Consider the following 12,717-nt stretch of genomic DNA (forward strand, 5'->3'; position numbering starts at 1 on the left):
ATGGGCATCTGGCCTCAGTCCAGTGTGGGGGCGGCTAGAGAAGTCAGGACAAGTCTCCCCTCCTCTAAGAAGCTGCCAGGCTGAGCCCCCAGCTCTCCTGCCCAGCCAGAAAGGGCCGTAGACAGGAGTACTCACCCCAAAGATTGTGGTTCACCTATGTTCAGGCTCAGGCATGACCCTGCTGCCATGAATGCCATATTTGAATTTACCTCCCTGGACACTCCCACCCTACTTCACCTGGGCCAGTTGTGCCAGAGGGTTGGAGTAGGGTCATGCAGGGCTCTCTATGGGGCTGCAGGCAGGGCCAGATACAGGGAGAGCCAAAGAGATCAAGAGAGAGACAGTAAAAGACAGAGACAGAGGATGATGTTGACAGAGAGATAAGGAGAAAGGCTGTGACAGAGGAAACATAGACATCGACTGGGAGGAAGCCAAAGCCAGCATATGAAGGGGGCTTTAGCACCTACCAGGCCTAGCGCTAAGCACTTAATTGGATTATCTCATTTAACTTAATCTTTTCAACAGTCCTAGGAAATAGGCAGTTATGATCCCATTTTACTTCTGAGGTAATTGAGACATTAAGTCACTTGCCTGAGGCCACAAAGCCAGTAGGTGGTAGAGTAAGTATTCAAACCCCTCTTTCTCTAACCAAAGAGCCAGGGAGACAGACATAGAGAGAGAGGCAGGCCCAGATTTCTACACCAACACTCGGGGAATCTGGGAATCCTGAAATCTCTAGACAGCTGTTCAGGGGGAGGGCCTTCCCATCAGTCTTACAAAAGTACAGCTTCTGGTTCTTTCAGTAAGAGACAAAGACTGAGACCTAGAGAAAGAGATACATCCAAGCAAGGAGAGAGATTCCAGGCCACAGAATTCCTTATCTGACCTTTTCACTTCCTGCTACCCTGGTGTGCAGCCTGTCCTGCCCCTGCTACAGTTCTGACCAGCCAGCACCTCCCTCTGGCAGGGTCTCCCTCAGGCTTTGAGATCTATTTTCCTCCACATATTTATTGAGCATCTGCTAGTTGATGGGTACTCTTGTCCCACATCTACCTCCTCCCTTTCTTTTTCACTATGGCAGAATCATTCTCGGCTAACTTCAACCTGCTAGGTTCTGCAAAAAGGGATTATTAAGTCTAGAATTTGGGATGTCTCAAAATGAAGAGGTTAGCCTGGTATACACTGAGCTTTTCTGAGCGCAGAGAAGAGGTCCCCTGAGGTCTGGCTTTGGGTGCCTTCTGGTTGGAGGCCCCTTCTAGTTGGTTTGAGGAGGAGGGTCAGCAGCCCAGCTGGTGGGGTCCTGGGAGAGCTGAGCTGTCAACGGCAGGGAGGATTGGGGTGAGAAGAAAACCAGGAGCTATCCTGGGGGAGCCGCGGAGTCAGCGTTATGGTTTCTAATGTCTTAGCCCTGGTTTCAATTACCCCCAGGGTCCCCAGGGTTGCCCAACCACTGCAAGCTCCCTAGTTTGAGTAAGGCTCAGAACTCTCCTGGGAAGACCAAAAACCAGGGGCTCAGGGATGGAAGTCTAGGGGCCTGGGAGGAGCTTTTTGATTCTTCTGCCTGACTGAGAGAGACCCCCAACCCAAGCAGGGCTCCAGGGAACAGCAGGGAGGCTGGGGAAGGAGGGGTCTGCACTCTACTCACAGGCCCCTGTGGAGGGGTCTACAGCAGCCTATTCCATATCCCCAGCTTGGTCTCCTTGGCCCCAGCCCACTCCTGGCTGCTAAAAACATGGGCTCTTCCTTGGTCCCACCAGGCTGCGTTTTGGCCTCATACAACCCTGATTCTTCTATCTCAGGAGCTACCACACCTTCCCTGTCTTCTGGAAGTCCCTCATCTTTCCTGTTTTATTTTTATTTTATTTTATTTTTTTGAGACAGAGTCTCATTCTGTCACCAGGCTGAAGTGCAATGGCGCAATCTTGGCTCACTGCAACCTCCGCCTCCTGGGTTCAAGCAATTCCCCTGCTGCAGCTTCCCAAGTAGCTAGGATTGCAGGCACCCATCACCACGCCTGGCTAACTTTTGTATTTTTAGTAGAGATGGGGTTTCACCATGTTGGCCCAGCTGGTCTCGAACTCCCAACCTCAGGTGATTCACCTGCCTCGGCCTCCTGAAGTACTGGGATTACAGGAGTGAGCCACTGCACCCGGCCCTTTATTTTTATTTTTATTGATTTATTTTTATTGATTTATTTTTTACTGCTCCTCTACCCCCAATTTTGTTGTTGTTGTTGTTGAGATGGAGTCTCAGTCTGTTGCCCAGGTTGGAATACGGTGGCACAATCATGGCTCTTTGCAGCCTCTACTTCCTGGGCTCAAGTGATCCTCCCACCTCAGCCTCCTGAGTAGCTGGGAATATAGGTGTGTGCTACCACACCTGGCTAATTTTTATATTTTTTTTTTGTAGAGACAGGGTCTCAGTAATGTTGCCCAGGCTGGTCTCAGACTCCCAAGGTTATCCGCCAGCCTTGGCCTCTCAAAGTGCTGGGACTACAGGCATATATCACCACCCCTTTTCTCTCTTTTCATCATGGGTTCCCAGAGTTTCAGTCTCAATCTTCCCCTCCTCTTCCTTTCTTATCACACTCCTTCCCTGTTCTCTGATCTATCTCATCATCCCCTAGCACCATCGTAATGCCCAGGTCAGTCTGAGACCTGAATGCTCAAGCCTCTAGCATGTGCTGAGTACAAAGCAGGCTGGGAACTGTTGAACAGGGGCTGCCTACCTAGCTGTCACACCACAAACCCTTCAACTGAACATGTCAAGTCCCTTCTCTCTCCCAAGCTCAGTGAATGGTAGCATCATCTCCCAGTCTCTTAAGCCAAAAACATGGGAGTCATCTGTACTTTTGTACACAATGTTCCCTCTAGGCCTGGCACATAGTAGGCACTAATAAATGTCTGTTGAACTGAATTTAATTCAGTTTTCTCTCTTGGACTCTCCCTCTGCCTCTGTCTATTTCCCTGAGAGTTGGTGATGCTGGCATTCAGTTTCCAAATCTCTGACTTTTCTCTGCCTTCCCAATCACCATGGTTGAGTTTCTGGGGGAAAGTTGGGACCTTTTTTTTCTCCCCGCCTCTCTCCTACTTCCGGGAATCACAGGCTGGCGGGAAATAGAGCCATGGGAGGTGAAGGGAGGGAACTAATCTTGGGGACACGTGGTCCTTAGGCTTTCCTGGAAATCCCAGCCTTGTTATCTGGGAGGCAGCTCTATAGCAGCAGAGAGCAAGGTCAGACTCTGGGCTGGTACCAGAGGGAACAATCCTTTGAGGACAGTTGCCTCCTCTGTGAAGAATGCTGGGTAGGTGGGATCAGAGCCCACTAGGGTGGGAAGGTAGGGAGGGACTTTGGCTTCTGAGTAGGGAATTTGTTCATGCGAATTTTTGCAAAATGAAAAATTGTGTCTGTGATTTTGCAAATGTATGCCCCTGCTCGCACCTTCTGACACACATAGTCCTCTGACTCCAAGTTTGTTCATCTTCCCATCTCTGCCCCCACCTCCCACTCTCTCTCCCTGTCCCTCTTCTGGATCCTCTGTTCCCGCTCTCTCCACCTGCTTCTCTTTCCACACTTAGCCCAAACTCTGGGATCACCCAGGGGCAGGGTGCTTGGGAGAGCAGACACAAGACTAAGTGTCCAGGGAGCCTGTTCTCTGTATATAAGGTGACATGGGAGATCCTCTGGGGGTCATGGGACCAGATGAAGCAGATGAATCTGAATGTCCTGCTCCTTTCCCAAACCCTGTCCTCTCTCTCCCTGCCGCAGGTCAGGCTGGAGATCTCTTTCTTATGGGCCACTACAAATACCTCTCTGTGGCTGCCCCACCTCCAGCCTCTGCCATCCTCATCACCCTCTACCCAGCAGCCTCAATGGTCTTGCTAAAACTCCAATGTGTTTATATTCCTGACTTCTTTATGCCCTTCTATGCCTCCATAGCCTTGGCCTCAAAGTCATTTCAGGATGTGGTGTCTCAGCCACTCAGGTTGCCTCAGCCTGCCTTCTGGTCTCTGCCACCTCACTGGTTACTAAACTTCTTTTCCATCCCTCAAGGTGGCAACCCATTCATGTAGGCTCCCACTCCTGTGCCCTGGAGCTTGGGTTTACTTCTCACAGGTCAAGGTTGTCCTGCTTACTTACTTGCATCATTCATTCAGTCAACATTTATTTAAATCTATTTCAAACGTTGGGTGTACCTGTGCTATGCCAGACCCAACTCTAGGTGACTGGAGATGAAGGCCACAGGGCTGCCCTCATTGGAGCTCACACACACCACAGAAGTAACTAGATAATTAGACATCAAACTAACTATCGTAAGGAAAAGCATGGCATTAAGAGAGAAGATAAAGGGGGTTACTATAGGCTTCTCTTAGGTGTCATTTAGGCTGCCACCTCTTTTTTTTTTTTTTTTTGAGATAGAGTCGTGCTCTGTCACCTAGGCTGGAGTGCAGTGGTTCGATCTTGGCTCACTGCAACCTCCACCTTCCAAGGTTCAAGTGATTTTCCTGCCTCAGCCTCCCAAGTAGCCAGGACTACAGGCATGTGTCACCTCACCCGGCTATTTTTTATTTTATTTTATTTTATTTTTTTGTATTTTTAGTAGAGACGGGATTTCACCATGTTAGCCAGGATGGTCTCGATCATGATCCGCCCACCTTGGCCCTCTAAAGTGCTGAGATTACAGGCGTGAGCCATTGTTCCTGGCCCTAGGTTGCCACCTCTTGCCTGAGGGGGCTGGGGAATCAGACTTGGGACTTTTGCATGAACAAATATATACAGTACACGGTTGTGCTTTTTGTTTTTGTTTTTTGGAGACTGAGTCTCACTCTGTCACCCAGGTTGGAATGCAGTGGCATGATTCCGGCTCGCTGCAACTTCTGCCTTCCAGGTTCAAGCGATTCTCCTGCCTCAGCATCCCGAGTAGCTGGGATTACAGGCACGTGCCACCACTCCCAGCTAATTTTGTATATTTAGTAGAAATGGGGTTTCACCATGTTAGTCAGGCTGATCTCAAACTCCTGACCTCTGGTGATCTGCCTACCTCAGCCTCTCAAAGTGCTGGAATTACGATGTGAGCCATCCCACCTGGCGTACAGTACACAGTCTTAATGCATGTGTACAGTTGACCCTCCGTATCTGTGAGTTCTGCATCCTCTGATTCAACAAACCACATTAGAAAAAATAAAAAACAATAAAAAATAGAAATATAATATAAAAAATACAAATAAAAACCAAAACAGTATAGCAACTATTTACATAGCACTTAAATTCTATTCGTTATTTCAAGCAATCTAGAGCTGATTTAAAGTAGATGCTGGGGTGTTCTTAGATCATATGCAAATATTATGCCATTTGTTATATAAGGTACTTGAGCATCCTCAGAGCTGGTATTCTCAGGGGGTCCTGGAACTAATTCCCCACAGATATCTAGGGACAACCGTACACTTCTACCACTCTCTCCCAACAACGGTGAATACAGTTGTGATTTCTGTCACCATAAATTAGTTTTGTCTTTTCTTGAGCTTTCTATAAATGAAATCATTCATCATATACTTCATGTCTTTTTCCCCCTTTGCTCAACATTTCGTCTGTGAGATTTATCCACATTGTTGTATGTAGATGTAGTTGGTTCTTTTCCATTGTTGTACTCACATCACAATCATCTATTTGAGTTGTTTCCAGTTTGGGACTATCATGAGTAAAGCTGCTGTGAACATTCTTGATCAACATATTTGATCATTCTTCCTGGATATATATCTAGGAACGGACTTGCTGAGCCATAGAATAAATATATTTGTAGCTTTAGTAGATACTGCCACATAGTGTTTCAAAGTAGTGGTACCAACTTAACATGCACTTGCATTGTGTGGAGTTCCAGTTGCTCTACATCCTTGCAAGGGCAGAGATTTTTGTCTGGTTCACCGCTGTACTTAGATCAATGTCTGGCATATTGTAGGTGCTCAATATATATTTATTGACTGACTTAGGAATAGGGGAGCCATCAGCATTCCTGAGGTCCTACTCTGGCCCAGGCACTAACTTGCTGCGTGATTCTGAGCAAGTGACTCTCTTTCTCTGGGCTGTTTCCCTGTCTGCAGCATAAGAGGAACAGCACTAGGGTCTTTATCTTTAAGTGCCAGCTGGGTTCTATGAAAGCTAGACACCTGTTCATTCATTTACTCCACTTGCATTGATTAAGGATGGCACCTACTATGTGCCAGGATGGTGAGGGTATTATCTGTGACATGCCACTGACAGCGTCCTTCAGATCAGCTGGGGTCAGGGGTCACTGCCCATCTTGTCCCCAAGTCATCTTCCAGGAGCCCGCTCCTCCTCCCTCTGTCCAGCCCTGACCCTGGGGGGAGGGGGTCTGGTCTGAGACTCAGGATGGAAAATGTGATTAATAATCAAAAAAACATCCAAGAGGAAGAGACCAGGAAAACAACTTGAGGAAGGCTCCTCGCCCGGGGGAGGGGGGCCATGTCCTGGGCCTCGGGACAGCTCCGGCTGCCCTCCCGCCACCCTTTCTGGGAAGCTGCCACAGGAGTGGATTATTTTAGCCAAAAGTGAAAAAAAAGTCACCCTAATTATTTACTTTTTAAAAAGATGCCCCCCAGTATAAATTATGCTTCCCCTGGGGGTTCCCCTCTACTCTGTTACCCTCCTCCTAATGGTCCCCCTGCTTGGTCAGGCTGGGGGACCCTGGAAACACTGGGCTGGGGGCAGAGGAGGAATTTCAACATGAAATGTTTTGTTCATTAACAGAGAACATAGGGGGAAATTCCCTTTCTGCCTGGGTCTGAGCAGCCCAAGCAGACACTCAAAAGCTATTGTGAAAAATTGAGTCTAGGCTGCAGAATGGGGTGAGGGTTATGTTGGGGGTATGTACAGCAGACATTTCCCTCTGCTCAGACTCATGACTTCCAGGGGTTTCCTGAGCCTTAATCTTTCTGCCTTTTGGTGATTTTGTTCCTGATTCCTCAGGTTACGCTCAAAATTTCTTCTTAGCAAAGCATGAGAAACTGGGATTAGACTGGAGTTAGAACTTCCAATGGAGGAGGAAGAAAGGACATCAAAGGGAGGGAGGAGAGACCTTGGACATGAATAATTCAGAATTCTGATTGAATATATTGGAATTGGTAGGCAGCAAATGTGAGGGGAACCTGGACAGGAATGAAAGCCCCTCTCAGAATAGATTTAGAGGGCCCTGGTGAGAAGGGAAGAGGAGATAGCTCCAGGAATTGGGGGCAATTCCAGGTTGAATACTTAGTTTCCCCCATTCTCTACCTTTAGGAAGTCTTTGCCCTTTCTGGTGCCAGAGGTTGGAAGGGTCAGGGCACACAGGCAGCCATCCAGATGATGGGATTCCAGAAGGGGGTGTGCAGGATGGGGATGTTGTGAGTGGGCCCCAGGTACTATCTCAGGATGGTGCTGGGGGTTCTCTGGATTTGGGGGAAGTTGTCCTTAGGGGCCTGGGCTGGACCCTGAGTTGGGGGGCTTTGGGCCCCCCTCCCTGGCTCGGCCCCGGGGCTGTGTCAGATCGGGTTTCTCGGCGCCTGGAGCCTCCGCGAGGCCGAGCTGTTCCCGGGTCCTGGCCAAGCCGCCCGGGGCGCTGGCACTGTGTGAGGAAGCAGGCGGGGTGAGGGAGAGTGAGGGGGGGCGCTGTGAGGGCGTTTACATAACTGCCTCCTGGAGCCCGCCCGACCCGCCAAACCCCAGTGTGAGTGAGAGCGTGTGTGACTCTGTGTGTGCCTGTGTGACACTCAATGTGACTGAGTTCATGGCTGTGTGCGTAATTGTGTCTATGTGTGGGTATGGTGTGTGTGACTCAGGGACTCTCCCGCTCTTTTGGGACCTCTAGTTCCTAGCAGGCTGGAGACCCTGACTCTCAGTGTACCACAGTGAAGTCGAATATACACCTTTTACTGTTTGAGATTGGGTGCGTGACTTTGTGTGACCATGTGTTTGGCATTTGTAATACAGAGAGCCTGTGTGTGAGTGTGTGTTTGTAAACTTTGGAGAGCCAGGTGTGTGCTCCAGGGAGGAACTTTCTGATGATATAGCAAGTTAGAAGGCCGGGCACAGTAATCCCAGCACTTTGGAAGACTGAGGTGAGCGGATCATGAGGTCAGGAGTTCGAGACCAGCCTGGACAACATGGTGAAACCCCATCTAAACGAAAAATACAATATTTAGATGGGCATGGTGGTGGGGACCTGTAATCCCAGGTACTCAGGAGGCTGAGGCAGGAGAATTGCTTGAACCTGGGAAGCAGAGGTTGCAGTGAGCCAAGATCGAGCCACTGTACTCCAGCCTGGGTGACAAAGCAAGATTCTGTCTGGGGGGCAGGCAGGGTAAGCAAGTTAGAAACCAGCACCACTTCCTAAAGGAGCACTGGAAAGGTAGACCATAGGAGATGGGGAGAGAGCTCTCCTTTCTCAGGGACATGTTAGTAAGAATGAGGAAGGGTCTTTGCTTGCCCAAAGGGTTGGAATGGCACAAATGACCCCTTGGTGGTGGGGAGGAGATCCAAGCTTAGGTCACCTGCCAATGTGAAGAGTGGTGCCAGAAGTCCTGGCAATAGAGCCCCTTTCATGGTAGGTAGGTACCGAAAGCCAACGCTGAACTTCCCCTAACTTCCCAAGGCTTTTCGGGGTCACCAAATCTGAGATCCATATCATGTACAGGGCACAAAGGATCTGGCCTGGGCGTGTTACTTCCAACCACTCCCTCATGGGCGAGGTAGACGGTGAAAATTGGAAAGGCAGTGAATTCGTGGAGGTGGAGTTGGGGAGAGGATGTCAGTGAAGTGAATTTGGCTTAAGGATAAGTGACATGACACAGAAGGGGGCTGACGCAGGACTGGGGAGGCCGGGAATAGGGACGCCTAATAAAGCTAGAGAGGAGGCAAGGCCAGATCCTGCAGGGCTCTGAAGCCCCACCTAAGTAACCCAACTTTACCCCCAAGGCAGTGGGGAGGGCCCAGCACTGAGGATTACAAGCTCAAAGGCTACAGTGTAGGTAACGGCATCGGAGGCGGCAGGAGCGGAAACCCCGACTAGTCTGTTGACCCAGCTCCCGGGGGAGGAAAATTGGTTGTGGGCCGGGTTGCAGCGGTGTGGAGAGGTGGCAGCACTCGGTGTTCAGTAGGTGGGTGGCCGAGGCCTCAACGCGGAGCTGGAGCAGCAGCCAGAGGAGAAAGCACGTCTAGCACTGCCCGCCAGGTGTCGCTTCGGCCCCAGGGAAGCGCTCGAGGCCGCTGGGTCCCGCGCTGGGAGGAGCTGCTGACCGACCGACGCCCGGACAGAGGTCCGACGTGCGCCTCTCCTCTTCCTTTATCCTCCGACACCCACACGTCCACTTCCAGGACTCCGGACGCCCAGTGCGCATCTTGTCCCGGCAGCCGTGGACTGCGGCTCTGCCGACGGCAGCCTCTGCGTCCCCGGGGGCCGAGGGGGGATGTTGGACCAGGGCAGAATTCCCGCCTGCTCCCAACCTGGCAGAAAGAGGCTGAGCCAGGGACACCGGAGCATCTGGAGGTCAAGTCCTTTCCCCAACCACTCAATGATTTCCATCCCGTCACCCCCTCCCCGACCGGTTGAGAGCTCCCAGTCGGGTCAGCCCCCTGGGGAAGAGCGGTCCCTGGTGTACCGAACCTTGCCAGGGCCTAGATCTTCGCTGCAGGGGCAGGGGCAAGTTCTGCTCCCCACAAGATCCCGTCGCACCGCCCCCTTCCTTCCCCTAGTCCACCGTCTAATCCTGGTCTGCGGCCCAGGAAGCAGGAGGCCAGCTGCCCGGAGAGCCCGGGGAGAGGACACCTAGTGTGGGCGGCTGTGGGCTGGTCCTCAGCGGGGCGCAGCTAATTTGCTGTGTGTCCTGAAGTCCTAACCGGCTGTCTCTGAACTCCAGCCCATGCCGACCCCTGCCAGTTGTAGGGAGGGGATTCTGTGGCCACGGAAGTGAAAGTGAAAAGCCAGGCCGTGGCGGGAAGAAGGATTTTCCTCTGCAGTGGGAGTCCCTGAGGCATTTGTTGGGAAAGGGCCCGGGCGCTCTAGGCAGTCTACCGGGGAAGGATGTGAGGAAACAGTGAGACATTTCCCTCTCTTCTCCTCGCCCTCAGTCCTAGAGCAACTCTCCCGAGGGCAAGGCCCAGGATTATGGGTCATGGGTCAGGTGAAAAATCCAAAAGGTGGAGACGGGGTGGCCTTCTCGGTCTCCGCCTCTGCCATGGCCTCTCCATTGCGCTGTCGCGTGGCCTCACAAGTTGGTCAGGTTGTCTAACCTTACTCTCCCATGTTGCAGCCAGACCGGAGGGAGGCCCAGGGGCGAGTGCAGTGAACACCCTGGCCCCTCAGAGGCCCAGGCTGCGAAGGGAGTGAGCCTCCTCTCGAGGGGTGCACCTCCTGCGCCAAGGCCGCCGAGGGGTGTGCCTATGCCCAGCATTGAGGGTGCACCCTCCCTACCCCTTCATTCCAGGGGAGGCTTCTCATCCCGGCTCTGTGTCCTCGGGGCGCGAGGAACATGCGAATAGTGGCGTTGGTGTCATCGGAGACATGGGAGGCATGGGCCTGGGCTCCCGGCCGGGTCCATCCCGGATCAAGGAAGCCCCTTTCCCTCCCGCGAGGGGGTGACCCGGAGGGGAGTCGTTGCGGGGGACAGTAGGAATAGGGGAGGGGCGGAGCCGGCTGGCTTCTTCTGGCTTCTTCTGCCCAAAGTGGGGGTTGGGGGTTCTGGCTCGCATTCCTCTCCCGGCGACGCCGGAGGGAGGACCCCGAGAGTTGGCCCGGGGTGTGCCGTGCCAGGGAGTCGGTGCGAGGCCGTCAGGGCCTGAACGTGCAGCAGTGTGCGCAGGAGAGACCTGGCCAAGGCCGAGGGGGAGAGTGAGTGTGAAGGAGCGATCCTGGGGGTGGGTGCGCGCCCAGCCGCCCTAGGGGAGCAGGCGGAGTGGGTGTGGGTGTGTGTGCACGCGCGTTTGCGAGACCCGCGGCCGGGGTTGCACGTGAAGCACGGGGACCACAGCCGTCTGGAGGGTGCACCCGAGAAAGGGTGAACGCGAAGGGGCCACGCGTGCCAGCGGGATCGAGTGTGCCGGGCGGGGGGGCAGAGCGCGTGCCAGTGCCGGGCGAGTGGGAGTGGGGGCTCACAGGCCCGCTCAGGGCAAGCGTGTCCCCGCGAGCTGGCCGCGCGTGCCAGGCGCGGGAGCGTGCCAAGTCGGGGGCGCGCGGGGCCCGTGGCGGGGAGGGGTCGTGGCGCGCGGCCGCGGAGGCGCGGGGAGACAAGGCAAGAGGGGGAGGGGAGCGAGGGCGCGCGCGGCCGAGCGGGCGCCCGCGGTCACATGGGCGAGGGAAGGAGGGAGGGAGCGCGCGAGGGAGGGAGGAGGATGGGGGGGTTAAAGCCGCCGAGCACCGAGGAGCCGGTGCAGAGCGGGCGGCGGCGGCAGCGGAGGCGGCGGCTCCAGCCGGCGCGGCTCGGGGCTCCGAGGTGGGATCCGGCGGGCAGTGCTAGCTCTGCGCTCCCTGCCTTGCTCGCTGCCCGGGGCAGTCGGTAGGCACGGCGCGAAGCACTGGTGGCCCGAGGGCGCGGTGAGTACCCTGCGGCGGAGTGCGCGCGGCCGGACCCTTAGAGCCCGGGTTGACGGACAAACCCGCGGCCCTCGTGCGCGCGGGAAGAGTGAGGGGACACCCGTGGGCCCAAGGCCGGGGGCGACAGGAAAGTTCACGAGAAACTTTGCCCGCAAACTCGGGGGCGGGGGCGCTGGAGAAGCGGCCCCCACGTCCGGGCGCTCCGGGGGTTGGGCGTGGTGGTGGTGGTGGTGGGGCCGGACTGTCGATTAGAGGGAGGTGGCTCCGGCGGTTCGCCCTAGTGTCCCTCTTCTTCCCACCCCTCAGCTGCACGCGCGGGGTCTGAAAAAATTCCTGGGCTTGGAGCGTTCGCAGTGGCCCCTTCGCGCCCAAAGGTTGCTTCTTTTCTCGGGCAGAAATCTGGACTTCAAAGCGCCCGGGGATGCGAACGGACGGTTGCGCGTCTGCCAGTGCATGTGTTTCCGTGTGAATCGGCGCGCTCGTGTGTGCATGTGTGTGTGTCAGTCGGCCTCCCATGGTTTTCTCTTGAGTCCGCCTGGATGTATCTCCATGTAGTGGGTCTCCTCCAGTGTGTCTCTTTGTAAGTCTCCCTGGCTTGTGTGAGTCCGCCTGTGGTGTATTCCCCAAGTGTCTCTTTGTGAGTCTGCTCGTTTGTGTCTCCTCCAGTGCAGCTCAGTGTGAGCCGGTCTGGGTGTCCCTGCTCTGAGTAGTGCATCTCCGCGTGCCTGAGGGCTGGGCCGTGGGGAGGTCACCAGACGGACAGCTCTCCCTCTCGGCTCCTCTCCTCTCCCGAGCCTCTCCTCCAGCGTTAGCTCGCTTGCTCGCTCGCTCGCTCACTCGCTCGCTCCCCTGTCCCCCTCCCCCCTCCAGTAGCTTCAGGCGGGCAGGACTATTTCACGCCTTGTTGAAAATTCAGGATTTTCTTTCTCTTTCCGTCTAGTCTGTCTCTTTGAGAAGCGTTTGTGTGTGTCTGTGTGCCTGGCAGCTTGTCTGTAACATTGGGTGTGTGTCTGCATGCCGCTATAGGAGTGTGTCTGTAACACTAGTTGTTCTGCCTGTAATACTTGGTGTATTTGTGTCTGTGTCACTGGGGGTGTTTGTGTGGCTGTGATCACTGAGGTGGTGAGAGTCTCAAA

General features: G+C 54.1%; 1 protein-coding gene across 9 annotated transcripts in view; it reads left to right on the plus strand.

The window, feature by feature from the left end:
- The first annotated feature begins 9,515 nt into the window (after positions 1-9,515).
- The window catches only part of CNTFR (ciliary neurotrophic factor receptor), a 40,661-nt gene continuing 37,459 nt past the window's right edge, over positions 9,516-12,717 (plus strand). For 4 of the 9 annotated variants that reach the window (XM_032299899.1, XM_032299894.1, XM_032299888.1 and 1 more), the window contains exon 1: positions 11,400-11,581. The gene's annotated coding sequence lies outside the window, so the exon portion shown is untranslated. Of the gene's footprint in view, positions 9,539-10,768; positions 10,880-10,963; positions 11,046-11,399; positions 11,582-12,717 lie in introns of those variants that run through there. The other 5 variants (XM_032299891.1, XM_032299890.1, XM_032299889.1 and 2 more) reach the window with 5 other exon arrangements.

The sequence above is a fragment of the Sapajus apella genome, unplaced genomic scaffold (genome assembly GCF_009761245.1).
Source record: "Sapajus apella isolate SASKATOON/1434 unplaced genomic scaffold, GSC_monkey_1.0 scaffold42, whole genome shotgun sequence".
Taxonomy (NCBI): domain Eukaryota; kingdom Metazoa; phylum Chordata; class Mammalia; order Primates; family Cebidae; genus Sapajus; species Sapajus apella.